Below are 13,717 nucleotides of genomic sequence, written 5' to 3' on the forward strand. Positions count from 1 at the left end.
CACCCCGTGAGAGGACCACTGAGTTTGGTAAAGGAAGGCTGGGAGCAATCTCCCAGGAAACCTCCCCAGAATGTATATAGCTACATGCTGGCCTTCAGAAACCAAACCAGGCGCTTCAGACAACTTGCCGAGGCAAATCTGGAAGCCAGCCAGGAGGAGATGAAGCGGTGGTACGACCAGAATGCCACTCTGGTCGAGCTTCAGCCTGGACAAGAGGTGTATGTCCTGGCCCCAGTGGAACCCTGTGCCCTTCAGGATAAGTGGACAGGTCCATTTGAGGTTGTGGAGCGCAAGAGCCCAGTGACATACTTGGTGGACATGAAAACGCCCAGGAACCCTTTGAGGGTCCTACATGTCAACCGCCTCAAGCCCCACTTAAGAAGGTCTGAAGTGGGCATGTTGTTGGCAACTGATGATGGAATGGAGGAGGAGTCGGAGCCTCTTCCTAACCTCTTAGTGGCCTGTGAGAAAGACGGGTCAGTGGATGGAGTTAACCTCTCACCCACCCTGACCCCCGAACAACAGGAAGACTGCTGCCAGTTGCTGGGGCAGTTTCCAGATCGGTTCTCCCTGGTTCCTAGTGTCACAGATTGGTGCGTCCATGATGTGGACACGGGAGACAGCTTGCCTGTGAAGCATAAGGCTTACAGAGTGACTGACAGGGTCAGGGCCTGCATCAAGGAGGAGGTCTCCAAGATGCTTGCCCTTGGGGTGGTTGAGTCTTCCAGCAGTCCTTGGTCCAGCCCCGTGGTCTTGGTCCCGAAGGCTGCTGCGCCGGGAGCCACACCTGAACTCCGGTTCTGTGTGGACTACAGATGACTCAATTCAGTCACCAAGACTGACGGGCACCCCATCCCCAGAGCTGATGAGCTCATTGATCGGCTAGGGGCTGCCAAGTTCCTCAGCACGTTTGATTTAACGTCTGGGTACTGGCAGATCGCCTTGACCGATGGGGCAAAGGAGAGGTCGGCATTCTCTACACCAGATGGGCATTTCCAGTTCCGGGTTATGCCATTTGGAATGAAGAATGCCCCTGCCACCTTTCAGAGATTGGTCAACCAGGTGCTGGCCGGGCTGGATGAGTTCAGTGCCGCCTACCTGGATGACATCGCGGTGTTCAGTGGCAGCTGGCCCGAACACCTGCGACACCTCTGGGAAGTGTTGATGGCCTTGCGCAGAGCAGGCCTCACAATCAAGGCAAGCAAGTGCCAGATTGGGCAGGGTTCAGTGGTGTACTTGGGACACCAAGTGGGGAGTGGCAAGGTGGCACCCTTGCAACCCAAAATTGAGACCATCCTGGCTTGGGAACCCCCCAAGACCCAGACTGCAGTGAGAGCCTTCCTGGGGCTCACTGGGTATTACAGGAGGTTTGTCAAGGGCTATGGCACGATTGTGACCCCCTTGACAGAGCTGACTTCAAAGAAGCAGCCCAGGAATGTGATTTGGACTGACACCTGTCAGAAGGCTTTTGACACCCTGAAGACTGCCATGTGCACGGCGCCCGTGCTCCTGGCTCCTGATTTCTCCAAGGAATTCATAGTGCAAACAGACGCTTCAGAGCATGGTGTAGGGGCTGTTCTCTCACAGATGACTGAGGAGGGCTTTGACCAACCCGTAGCCTTCATCAGTAGGAGGTTACTTCCACGGGAAAGTAGGTGGAGTGCAATAGAGCGAGAAGCATTTGCTGTGGTCTGGGCGCTGAAGAAGCTAAGACCCTACTTGTTTGGGTCTCACTTCCGAGTTCAGACGGACCACAGGCCCCTCAGATGGTTGATGCAAATGAGGGGTGAGAACCCGAAACTGTTGAGGTGGTCCACTTCTCTACAGAGTATGGACTTTACGGTGGAACACCGCCCTGGCACAGATCATGCCAACGCTGATGGTCTGTCCAGATTTTTCCGCCTTAGTGATGTGGAACTCCCTGGGGAAGGGTAGTCCCCCCCACATTTCAGCTGGAGGGGACACGTGTTAGACCTGGCACCTTGGCGTGAGTTTCCCTCCCACTTTTTGCTGGTGTGCCTCCGATGTTTTGCTGGTTTTCCGCTACTCCGGGCACTGCGCCGCGGCCAACCCGTGCCACAGTGCAAGTGCTCCCTACTGTAAATTGTACATGTGATTGATATCCATGATTGGTTCATTGGATTTACTGTTAGTCCCTAGTAAAGTGCACTAGGAGTGCCAGGGCTGGTGAATGCCAATACTGCTAGTGGGCCTGCAGCGCTAGTTGCGCCACCCACAGAAGCAGCCTTAAGATGTGTCTGGGGTCTGCCACCGCAGAACCCGCGTGCAGTCTCGTACTGTCATGCTGGCTGGGCAAGTGCACCCACTTGCCAGCCTCTAAACCTTCCCTTAACTTCATATCAGTCACCCCTATGGTAGGCCTGAGGGCAGGGTGCATTGTAAGTGTAAGGTAGGACAAGCCCTGATGTGTGTGGCATGTCCTAGTAGTGAATTACAACTAAATTCGTATTTCACTATAGTAAGGCTACCTTCTTCCTTTAGGCCAGAATGGGCTGCTGGAATTATTACACTCTATAATCCCAGCAGGCTCAGGGAGCATGGTAGAGAGTCATGTTTAGTATGCCTGAACTCAGGATGATAAAATATTTCTTTTAGTAAAATTTATTTTAATATCCTGTGTTTGCAAATGCTACTTTTAGAAAGTTAGCATTTGCTTGCCTAGCCATTTCAGCCCGCCTCTGCTGGTATGTGTATCTGACTGTCTGGGATGTGTGAGTGACAGGGCTGGGGGATGACAGGTGGTGAATGCGAAGATTACACCTTAGTGGGAGGTAGGAGTGCCCCTTGACTCGAAATCTAGCTGTGCTCTGCCACCACAATGCTGGCTACACCCTCCTGGGGAGCGACTGATGACTCAGCCGGCACCTGGCCCAGGCAGGGCGAAGCCCCATCAACAAGGTACTTCTGGCTGCCCCTGTCCACACAATGCTGGCTCCACCTCCTGTGGAGCGTCTGATGTGCCTGCCCCTCACACTGAAAGCAGAAGCCGGATTGCACCCAACAAAGTACTCAAGGACTGAAAGTGGCTATGCAAAGGCCCCCCTGGCCTGTAAGAACAAAAGAAATGCAGTATAAAAGAAGGAGCCTTGCTCCTTGTAGATTAGATCCTGTTTGTGCTACAGAAGGAACTCTGCCCGAAGAGAAGGACCTGGAAGGACAAGGAGTAGTGCTGTCTCTTGCCTGTGTCTGGTGCCTTGCTGCAGAAGGAGAGGAAAAGAAAAGACTACAAGAGGACTTTTGCTTTGTAAAACTTTGTGCCAAACTTTGCTGAGAGATCTCCAAGGGCTTGCTTGTGAACTTGCCCCCTGACCAGCGCCCCAGGACCAGTGGGCGCTACCCCCTGACAGAGGAACCACTGCGAGACGCTGTCTCCCCTCTGCAGGTCTCTCCGGGAAAAGCGGAGCGCGCTGTGACCATCGCGCTCTTCAGCAACGCTCTGGGAGCTGCCCTCCCTCTAAACAAAGTGACCGCAGCCTGCTCGGCCCAGAAGCATCGTAAAGATCAGCCCAGCTGATCCGAGCACAGTGACTGACCCCGAGCTGCAGCTCGCAACGTGAAGAGAGGTGGCACCCGGTGCCTGCTTGCCCCCTTCGTGTCTTGCGCCCCTGAACGCGCCGCCGCTGTCCGAGAAACAGCTGTTGCGTGGGGTGCCTAAACGTCGCCTGGATTGATAGAGGCCTGCGCCGAGGAGCGCTGTCCCCTAAGTGCGCCCTCCTGATCAGGACACCCGGAGGCGCTGGCCCCGTGCAACCCGGCCCGCACAGCAACGTCAACCCACAAGCCAGAGCCGAGCTGCTGCTCGCTCCAAGCACCGGACGCAAGACAACGCGACGCGGACTGCCGCATTAACCTGCGCCCCACCAACTCTCCCGCAAGGTACTGTTTCCTTCCCGCTGCCTCGCCCAGCCCTCGGAGCTGCGTGCGGAGCGCTCCCAGGGCCCCCGCTCTCTCTCCCTCGTCAACCGCGCCCCGCCGCGCAGAGAGACCAGCGGACCGCTGGAGAAATCCTGGTAGACCGCCAGGGCAGAGAAAAGTACAGTGAGGAGCCCAGAATCTCCATTCTAGGGAAACCAGCTGAACAAGAACTGTTCTGAATCACTAACTGATTATTGCTAAAGATAAGAACTGTGGCAACCTAATTGAAAGTACATTGGAACCGTTTTCGCATTAAATCAAGACTGTATTTACAAGCCTGCTTGAAATTTATATAAAGATATATATTTTTACAAATACAGTTTGGTGTCCTTGTGTGGTGGGTTGGTTGTGATGGTGTAATATTGCAAATGTTTAACCCTATGTGCCCCAGAGATTAGCCTAAGACTGCTTAAGCCACACTACCTAGAGGGTAAGCAGAGGTTGTCTTGAAGGTAACCCTCAGCCCTGACGAGGAAGAGAGAGTCCCTGCTTGTCGCTAGTGCTACACTGCGCCAACTAGAGACTCCCCCTTCCTACACAGACCCTCTGGGCATGTCTGGTGGTGGTACTTGCTCATTGGTTAGTTTTGTATGCACCGAATGTAAATTGTGATGTTGCCAGAAGCGTAATTTTCGGCATAAAAGACCGAGTTTCGTTCATTGAGATGGTGCAGTCTCTTTCGAACTACCCGTGTGTACTTCGTAGACCTCTGTCCCTGGTTGCAACCATTAAACTTTGGTCTTTGACGTCATCGAGAAGTATCCAGTGTCTCTGTTTGCCAAGACAGGGGAATCCGGGGTCTTTGGGTGTTGCCCTGACACCGCTGGGTTATTGTAATAGTATTGGTTCCGAGAAAACCCAGTACCTCAGGCGGTCTGAGACTGTGAGGGGTGAGACCCTGCCTGTCTCTGTGTCACACAGACCCTCTATTGGCATGTGTGGTAGTGGAGGGCCCCTGTCTGTAGGTCTGTCTCCACACACCCTGGGAGGCGGTCTGAGACTGTGAGGGGTGAGACCCTGCCTGTCTCTATGTCACACACACACCCTCTGGGCATGTCTGGTGGTGGAGGGCCCCTGTCTGTAGATCTGTCTCCACACACCCTCGGAGGCGGTCTGAGACTGTGAGGGGTGAGACCCTGCCTGTCTTTGTGTCACACAGACCCTCTGGTTATGTCTGGTGGTGGAGGGCCCCTGTCTGTAGGTCTGTCTCCACACACCCTCGGAGGCGGTCTGAGACTGGGAGGGGTGAGACCCTGCCTGTCTCTGCGTCACACAGACCCTCTGGGCATGTCTGGTGGTGGAGGGCTCCTGTCTGTAGGTCTGTCTCCACACACCCTCGGAGGCGGTCTGAGACTGGGAGGGGTGACACCCTGCCTGTCTCTGTGTCACACAGACCCTCTGGGCATGTTTGGTGGTGGAGGGCCCCTGTCTGTAGGTCTGTCTCCACACACCTTCGGAGGCGGTCTGAGACTGGGCAGGGTGAGACCCTGCCTGTCTCTGTGTCACACAGACCCTCTATTGGCATGTCTGGTGGTGGAGGGCCCCTGTCTGTAGGTCTGTCTACACACACACTTGAAGGCGGTCTGAGACTGTGAGGGGTGAGACCCTGCCTGTCTCTGTGTCACACAGACCCTCTATTGGCATGTCTGATGGTGGAGGGCCCCTGTTGGTAGGTCTGTCTCCACACACCCTCGGAGGCGGTCAGAAACTGTGAGGGGTGAGGCCCTGCCTGTCTCTGTGTCACACAGACCCTCTGGGCTTGTCTGGTGGTGGGAGGCCCCTGCCTGTAGGTCTGTCTCCACACACCGTCGGAGGCGGTCTGCGACTGGGAGGGGTGAGACCCTGCCTGTCTCTGTGTCACAAAGACCCTCTGGGCATGTCTGATGGTGGAGGGCCCCTGTCTGTAGGTCTGTCTCGACACACCCTCGGAGGCGGTCTGAGGCTGTGAGGGGTGAGACCCTGCCTGTCTCTGTGTCACACAGACCCTCTATTGCCATGTCTTATGGTGGATCGCCCCTGTCTGTAGGTCTGTCTCAACACACACTCGGAGGCGGTCTGAGACTGTGAGGGGTGAGACCTGTCTGTCTCTGTGTCACACAGACCCTCTATTGGCATGTCTGGTGGTGAAGGGCCCCTGTCTGTAGGTCTGTCTCCACACACCCTCGGAGGCGGTCTGAGACTGTGAGGGGTGAGACCCTGTCTGTCTCTGTGTCACACAGACCCTCTATTGGCATGTCTGGTGGTGAAGGGCCCCTGTCTGTAGGTCTGTCTCCACACACCCTCGGAGGCGGTCTGAGACTGTGAGGGGTGAGACCCTGCCTGTCTCTGTGTCACACAGAGCCTCTGGGTATGTCTGGTGGTGGAGGGCCCCTGTCTTTAGGTCTGTCTCCACACACCCTGGGAGGCAGTCAGACTGTGTGGGGTGAGACCCTGCCTGTCACTGTGTCACACAGACCCTCTGGGCATGTCTGGTGGTGGGGGCCCCTGTCTGTAGGTCTGTCTCCACACACCCTCGGAGGCGGTCCAAGACTGTGAGGGGTGAGACTCTGCCTGGCTCTGTGTCACACAGACCCTCTGGGCATGTCTGGTGGTGGAGGGCCCCTGTCTGTAGGTCTGTCTCCAGACACCCTCGGAGGCGGTCTGAGACTGTGAGGGGTGAGACACCCTGCCTGTCTCTGTGTCACACAGACCCTCTATTGGCATGTCTGGTGGTGAAGGGCCCCTGTCGGTAGGTCTGTCTCCACACACCCTCGGAGGCGGTCTGAGACTGTGAGGGGTGAGGCCCTGCCTGTCTCTGTGTCACACAGACCCTCTGGGCATGTCTGGTGGTGGGAGGCCCCTGCCTGTAGGTCTGTCTCCACACACCCTTGGAGGCGGTCTGAGACTGTGAGGGGTGAGACCCCGCCTGTCTCTGTGTCACACAGACCCTCTGGGCATGTCTGGTGGTGGAGGGCCCCTGTCTGTAGGTCTGTCTCCACACACCCTCGGAAGCGGTGAGACTGTGAGGGGTGAGACCCTGCCTGTCTCTGTGTCACACAGACCCTCTATTGGCATGTCTGGTGGTGGAGGGCCCATGTCTGTAGGTCTGTCTCCACACACCCTCGGAAGCGGTGAGACTGTGAGGGGTGAGACCCCGCCTGTCTCTGTGTCACACAGACCCTCTATTGGCATGTCTGGTGGTGGAGGGCCCCTGTCTGTAGGTCTGTCTCCACACACCCTCAGAGGCAGTCTGAGACTGTGAGGGGTGAGACCCTGCCTGTCTCTGTGTCACACAGACCCTCTATTGGCATGTCTGGGGGTGGAGGGCCCCTGTCTGTAGGTCTGTCTCCACACACCCTCGGAGGCGGTCTGAGACTGTGAGGGCTGAGACCCTGCCTGTCTCTGTGTCACACAGACCCTCTGGGCATGTCTGGTGGTGGAGGGCCCCTGTCTGTAGGTCTGTCTCCACACACCCTCGGAGGCGGTCTGAGACTGTGAGGGGTGAGACCCTGCCCATCTCTGTGTCACACAGACCCTCTGGGCATGTCTGGTAGTGGAGGGCCCCTGTCTGTAGGTCTGTCTCCACACACCCTCGGAGGCGGTCTGAGACTGGGAGGGGTGACACCCTGCCTGTCTCTGTGTCACACAGACCCTCTATTGGCAAGTCTGGTGGTGGAGGGCCCCTGTCTGTAGGTCTGTCTCCAAACACCCTTGGAGGCGGTCTGAGACTGTGAGGGGTGAGACCCTGCCTGTCTCTGTGTCACACAGACCCTCTATTGGCATGTCTGGTGGTGGAGGACCCCTGTCTATAGGTCTGTCTCCACACACCCTCGAGGCGGTCTGAGACTGTGGGGGGTGAGACCCTGCCTGTCTCTGTGTCACACAGACCCTCTATTGGCATGTCTTTTGGTGGAGGGCCCCTGTCTGTAGGTCTGTCTCCACACACCCTCGGAGGCGGTCTGAGACTGTAAGTGGCGAGGCCCTGCCTGTCTCTGTGTCACACAGACCCTCTGGGCATGTCTGGTGGTGGAGGGCACCTGTCTGTAGGTCTGTCTCCACACACCCTCGGAGGCGGTCTGAGACTGTGAGGGGTAAGAACCTGCCTGTCACTGTGTCACACAGACCCTCTGGGCATGTCTGGTAGTGGAGGGCCCCTGTCTGTAGGTCTGTCTCCACACACCCTCGGAGGCGGTCTGAGACTGGGAGGGGTGAGACCCTGCCTGTCTCTGCGTCACACAGACCCTCTGGGCATGTCTGGTGGTGGAGGGCTCCTGTCTGTAGGTCTGTCTCCACACACCCTCGGAGGCGGTCTGAGACTGGGAGGGGTGACACCCTGCCTGTCTCTGTGTCACACAGACCCTCTGGGCATGTTTGGTGGTGGAGGGCCCCTGTCTGTAGGTCTGTCTCCGCACACCTTCAGAGGCGGTCTGAGACTGGGCAGGGTGAGACCCTGCCTGTCTCTGTGTCACACAGACCCTCTATTGGCATGTCTGGTGGTGGAGGGCCCCTGTCTGTAGGTCTGTCTCCACACTGTGGCAGAGGTGAAAAACACTGTGAACTCCCTGGGCGTAGGAAGTGTGGGGGACGCAGGGGATAGATCTCCCCACCCCCAGATTTGGAGGGGGGGGGGGGACGAGGAACCACAAGCATCCCCCTCTCCCTTGCGAGATTAGCGGTGCTATTAAAAGTGGCCCTGCATTCGCCCTGTGCCCTTTCCCCGTCACAGAGGCCGCCTGCCCTGTGTTACGCTGCCCCCTGCACAGAAAGAGCCCCACCCTGTGGGAATGGCTTGGCCGCTCCGAGACAGCAGAGAAGGAAGGCCGGATGAGAAGAGCACAGATATGAGACCATCACATTCACATCCATGCTGTGAATGTCACAGCGGATCCCTGCTGTGCACAGGGTGCAGACAGCAAAGGGGTGAATCCCAGTAGGGGGGGCTGAGACACCCCACAGGCAGCAGCAGGTAGGCAAGCGTCCCCCCACACACGAAGCTTCCACAGCAAAGGTGTGAATCCCAGTAGGGGTGGCTGAGACACCCCACAGGCAGCAGGTAGGCAAGCGCCCCCACGCATGAAGCTTCCACAGCAAAGGTGTGAATCCCAATAGAGGTGGCTGAGACACCCCACAGGCAGCGGGTAGGCAAGCGTCCCCCGCGCACGAAGCTTCCACAGCAAAGGTGTGAATCCCAGTAGGGGTGGCCGAGACACCCCACAGGCAGCAGGTAGGCAAGCGTCCCCCACGCACGAAGCTTCCACAGCAAAGGTGTGAATCGCAGTAGGGGTGGCGGAGCAACCCACGGCCCGTCCCCGACGGAACTCCAGCTCCTGAACACCCCGGTATCGGCTGGCCCGGGCCCCTTCCAGGACCACTGCCCCCGGCCCAGCCGCCATTTCGGACACAACAAGACCAGGCCGCGTGGCCTCGGACCGACCCCAACCCCGGGCCTGGCCAGGCCCCGACATCGAGGCACCACCATCCACCCAGGCGGTGAAGAGACCACTTGGCAGGTCAATGGGAAAAGGAGTGTCGATGGCTCCCCTCCGCCAGGTGTCGATCGCCCCCAGCCTCCCCTGCTAGGTGTCTGGACTCCCTCATCCCGGACCTCCCGACCTCCAAGTGCGAGGGTCCAGACATCAAAGGGCGCCAGACCTATAACTGGGGCAGCTCCAGAGCAGGAAGGCAGTTGTATCCTGGAGTCGAGAGACACCGAGACGAACTCATCCTTGGAGGCCTGCTGGCGCTGCCGCTGCTCTTTCTCGTGAACCATCTTCCAGGCCTGCTGGCGCTGCCGCGGCCCTCCTCGTCGTGAACCATCTTTGAAGCCTGCTGGCGCTGCCGCACCCCTCCTCATCGTGAAACCATCTTCGAAGCCTGCTGGCGCTGCCGCGGCCCTCCTCATCGTGAAACCATCTTTGAAGCCTGCTGGCGCTGCCGCGGCCCTCCTCATCGTGACCCATCTTCGAAGCCTGCTGGCGCTGTCGCGGCCCTCCTCATCGTGAACCATCTTCGAAGCCTGCTGGCGCTGCCGCGGCCCATCCTTGCGAACCCTCAAGCTCGAGGATTGTGAGCTCCATCTCCTGCTACTCCCGTACCGGACCGGTACTAAGACTGTCCCGCTACCCCTTTTCCCCAAAGAGACTAGAATTAGCTGGATCCTCGTATCCTGGTCCCGCTGTATGGTTTATCACCTTGCCTCAAGATTTCTATATAAAGTGTGCAGAACTCATCTCTGTGTGGTGTCCATCTGTGGGGGGGAAGTTACTTGTCTGTACGATCACCGGAGAGGGCCCTCACCAGAGGCCTCTCCCCCTGTACTCGGCCGACCCTCCGGGTCTCCGTTTAACATTGGTGGCCAGCGGCGCGATCCGAGCCGACGCATAATCGTACAGAGAGTAACTCACCCCACGACACACAGCCACCATGACGACAAAGAAGAGTGGAACAACAGAAAAATTCCTGATGGAGAAGCTAGAAGAATACAGCCACAAGGAACTAAAACAATTCTGTATAGAACTGGGCATTGCTACCACAGGACTGAGCACGAAAGATGACCTCAAAGACGCCTTGGAGTCTTGGGTGGAGACGGAAACGCCCTTAGGCGTTTCCGTCTTAGACACCCCACAGGCAGCAGCAGGTAGGCAAGCGTCCCCCACGCACGAAGCTTCCACAGCAAAGGTGTGAATCCCAGTAGGGGTGGCTGAGACACCCCACAGGCAGCAGGCAGGCAAGCGTCCCCCACGCACGAAGCTTCCACAGCAAAGGTGTGAATCCCAGTAGGGGTGGCTGAGACACCCCACAGGCAGCAGCAGGTAGGCAAGCGTCCCCCACGCACGAAGCTTCCACAGCAAAGGTGTGAATCCCAGTAGGGGTGGCTGAGACACCCCACAGGCAGCAGGCAGGCAAGCGTCCCCCACGCACGAAGCTTCCACAGCAAAGGTGTGAATTCCAGTAGGGGTGGCTGAGACACCCCACAGGCAGCAGCAGGTAGGCAAGCGTCCCCCACGCACGAAGCTTCCTCAGCAAAGGTGTGAATCGCAGTAGGGGTGGCTGAGACACCCCACAGGCAGCAGCAGGTGGCAAGCGACCCCCGCGCATGAAGCTTCCACAGCAAAGAGGTGAATCCCAGTAAGGGTGGCTGAGACACCCCACAGGCAGCAGCAGGTGGCAAGCGTCCCCCACGCACGAAGCTTCCACAGCAAAGGTGTGAATCCCAGTAGGGTTGGCAGAGACACCCCAAAGGCAGCAGGTAGGCGAGCGTCCCCCACGCACGAAGCTTCCACAGCAAAGGTGTGAATCCCAGTAGGGGGGGCTGAGACACCCCACAGGCAGCAGGTAGGCCAGCGTCCCCCATGCACGAAGCTTCCACAGCAAAGGTGTGAATCCCAGTAGGGGTGGCTGAGACACCCCACAGGCAGCAGCAGGTAGGCAAGCGTCCCCCACGCGCGAAGCTTCCACAGCAAAGGTGTGAATCCCAGTAGGGGTGGCTGAGACACCCCACAGGCAGCAGGTAGGCAAGCGTCCCCCACGCTCGAAGCTTCCACAGCAAAGGTGTGAATCCAAGTAGGGGTGGCTGAGACACCCCACAGGCAGCAGCAGGTAGGCCTGCGTCCCCCACGCACGAAGCTTCCACAGCAAAGGGGTGAATCCCTGTAGGGGTGGCTGAGACACCCCACAGGCAGCAGGTAGGCAAGCGTCCCCCACGCACAAAGCTTCCACAGCAAAGGTGAGAATCCCAGTAGGGGGGGCTTAGACACCCCACAGGCAGCAGGCAGGCAAGCGTCCCCCACACACGAAGCTTCCACAGCAAAGGTGTGAATCCCAGTAGGGGTGGCTGAGACACCCCACAGGCAGCAGCAGGTAGGCAAGCGCCCCCCACGCACGAAGCTTCCACAGCAAAGGTGTGAATCGCAGTAGGGGTGGCTGAGACACCCCACAGGCAGCAGCAGGTAGGCCAGCGTCCCCCACGCACGAAGCTTCCACAGCAAAGGTGTGAATCCCAGTAGGGGTGGCTGAGACACCCCAAAGGCAGCAGCAGGTAGGCCAGCGTCCCCCACGCACGAAGCTTCCACAGCAAAGGTGTGAATCCCAGTAGGGTTGACTGAGACACCCCACAGGCAGCAGGTAGGCAAGCGTCCCCCACGCACGAAGCTTCCACAGCAAAGGTGTGAATCGCAGTAGGGGTGGCTGAGACACCCCACAGGCAGCAGCAGGTAGGCCAGGGTCCCCCACGCACGAAGCTTCCACAGCAAAGGTGTGAATCCCAGTAGGGTTGACTGAGACACCCCACAGGCAGCAGGTAGGCAAGCATCCCCCACGCACGAAGCTTCCACAGCAAAGGTGTGAATCCCAGTAGGGGTGGCTGAGACACCCGACAGGCAGCAGCAGGTGGCAAGCGTCCCCCATGAACGAAGCTTCCACAGCAAAGGTGTGAATCCCAGTAGGGTGGCGGAGACACCCCACAGGCAGCAGCAGGTAGGCAAGCGCCCCCCACGCACGAAGCTTCCACAGCAAAGGTGTGGATCCCAGTAGGGGTGGCTGAGACACCCCACAGGCAGCAGCAGGTAGGCAAGCGTCCCCCACGCACGAAGCTTCCACAGCAAAAGTGTGAATCCCATTAGGGGTGGCTGAGACACCCCACAGGCAGCAGGTAGGCAAGCGTCCCCCACGCACGAAGCTTCCACAGCAAAGGTGTGAATCCCAGTAGGGGTGGCTGAGACACCCCACAGGCAGCAGCAGGTAGGCAAGCGTCCCCCTCGCACGAAGCTTCCACAGCAAAGGGGTGAATCCCAGTAGGGGTGGCTGAGACACCCCACAGGCAGCAGTAGGTAGGCAAGCGTCCCCCACGCACGAAGCTTCCACAGCAAAGGTGTGAATCCCAGTAGGGGGGGCTGAGACACCCCACAGGCAGCAGGTAGGCAAGCGTCCCCCACGCACGAAGCTTCCACAGCAAAGGTGTGAATCCCAGTAGGGGGGGCTGAGAGACCCCACAGGCAGCAGCAGGTTGGCAAGCGTCCCCCACGCACGAAGCTTCCACAGCAAAGGTGTGAATCCCAGTAGGGGTGGCTGAGACACCCCACAGGCAGCAGCAGGTAGGCAAGCATCCCCCACGCACGAAGCTTCCACAGCAAAGGGGTGAATCCCAGTAGGGGTGGCTGAGACACCCCACAGGCAGCAGCAGGTAGGCAAGCGTCCCCCACGCACGAAGCTTCCACAGCAAAGGTGTGAATCCCAGTAGGGGTGGCTGAGACACCCCACAGGCAGCAGGTAGGCAAGCGTCCCCCACGCACGAAGCTTCCACAGCAAAGGTGTGAATCCCAGTAGGGGGGGCTGAGACACCCCACAGGCAGCAGGTAGGCCAGCGTCCCCCACGCACGAAGATTCCACAGCAAAGGTGTGAATCGCAGTAGAGGTGGCTGAGACACCCCACAGGCAGCAGCAGGTAGGCAAGCGTCCCCCACGCACGAAGCTTCCACAGCAAAGGTGTGAATCGCAGTAGGGGTGGCTGAGACACCCCACAGGCAGCAGCAGGTGGCAAGCGTCCCCCACGCACAAAGCTTCCACAGCAAAGGGGTGAATCGCAGTAGGGGTGGCTGAGACACCCCACAGGCAGCAGGTAGGCAAGCCTCCCCCACGCACGAAGCTTCCACAGCAAAGGTGTGAATCCCAGTAGGGGTGGCTGAGACACCCCATAGGCAGCAGCAGGTAGGCAAGCGTACCCCACGCACGAAGCTTCCACAACAAAGGTGTGAATCGCAGTAGGGGTGGCTGAGACACCCCACAGGCAGCAGCAGGTAGGCAA

The sequence above is a fragment of the Lissotriton vulgaris genome, unplaced genomic scaffold (genome assembly GCF_964263255.1).
Source record: "Lissotriton vulgaris unplaced genomic scaffold, aLisVul1.2 SCAFFOLD_331, whole genome shotgun sequence".
Taxonomy (NCBI): domain Eukaryota; kingdom Metazoa; phylum Chordata; class Amphibia; order Caudata; family Salamandridae; genus Lissotriton; species Lissotriton vulgaris.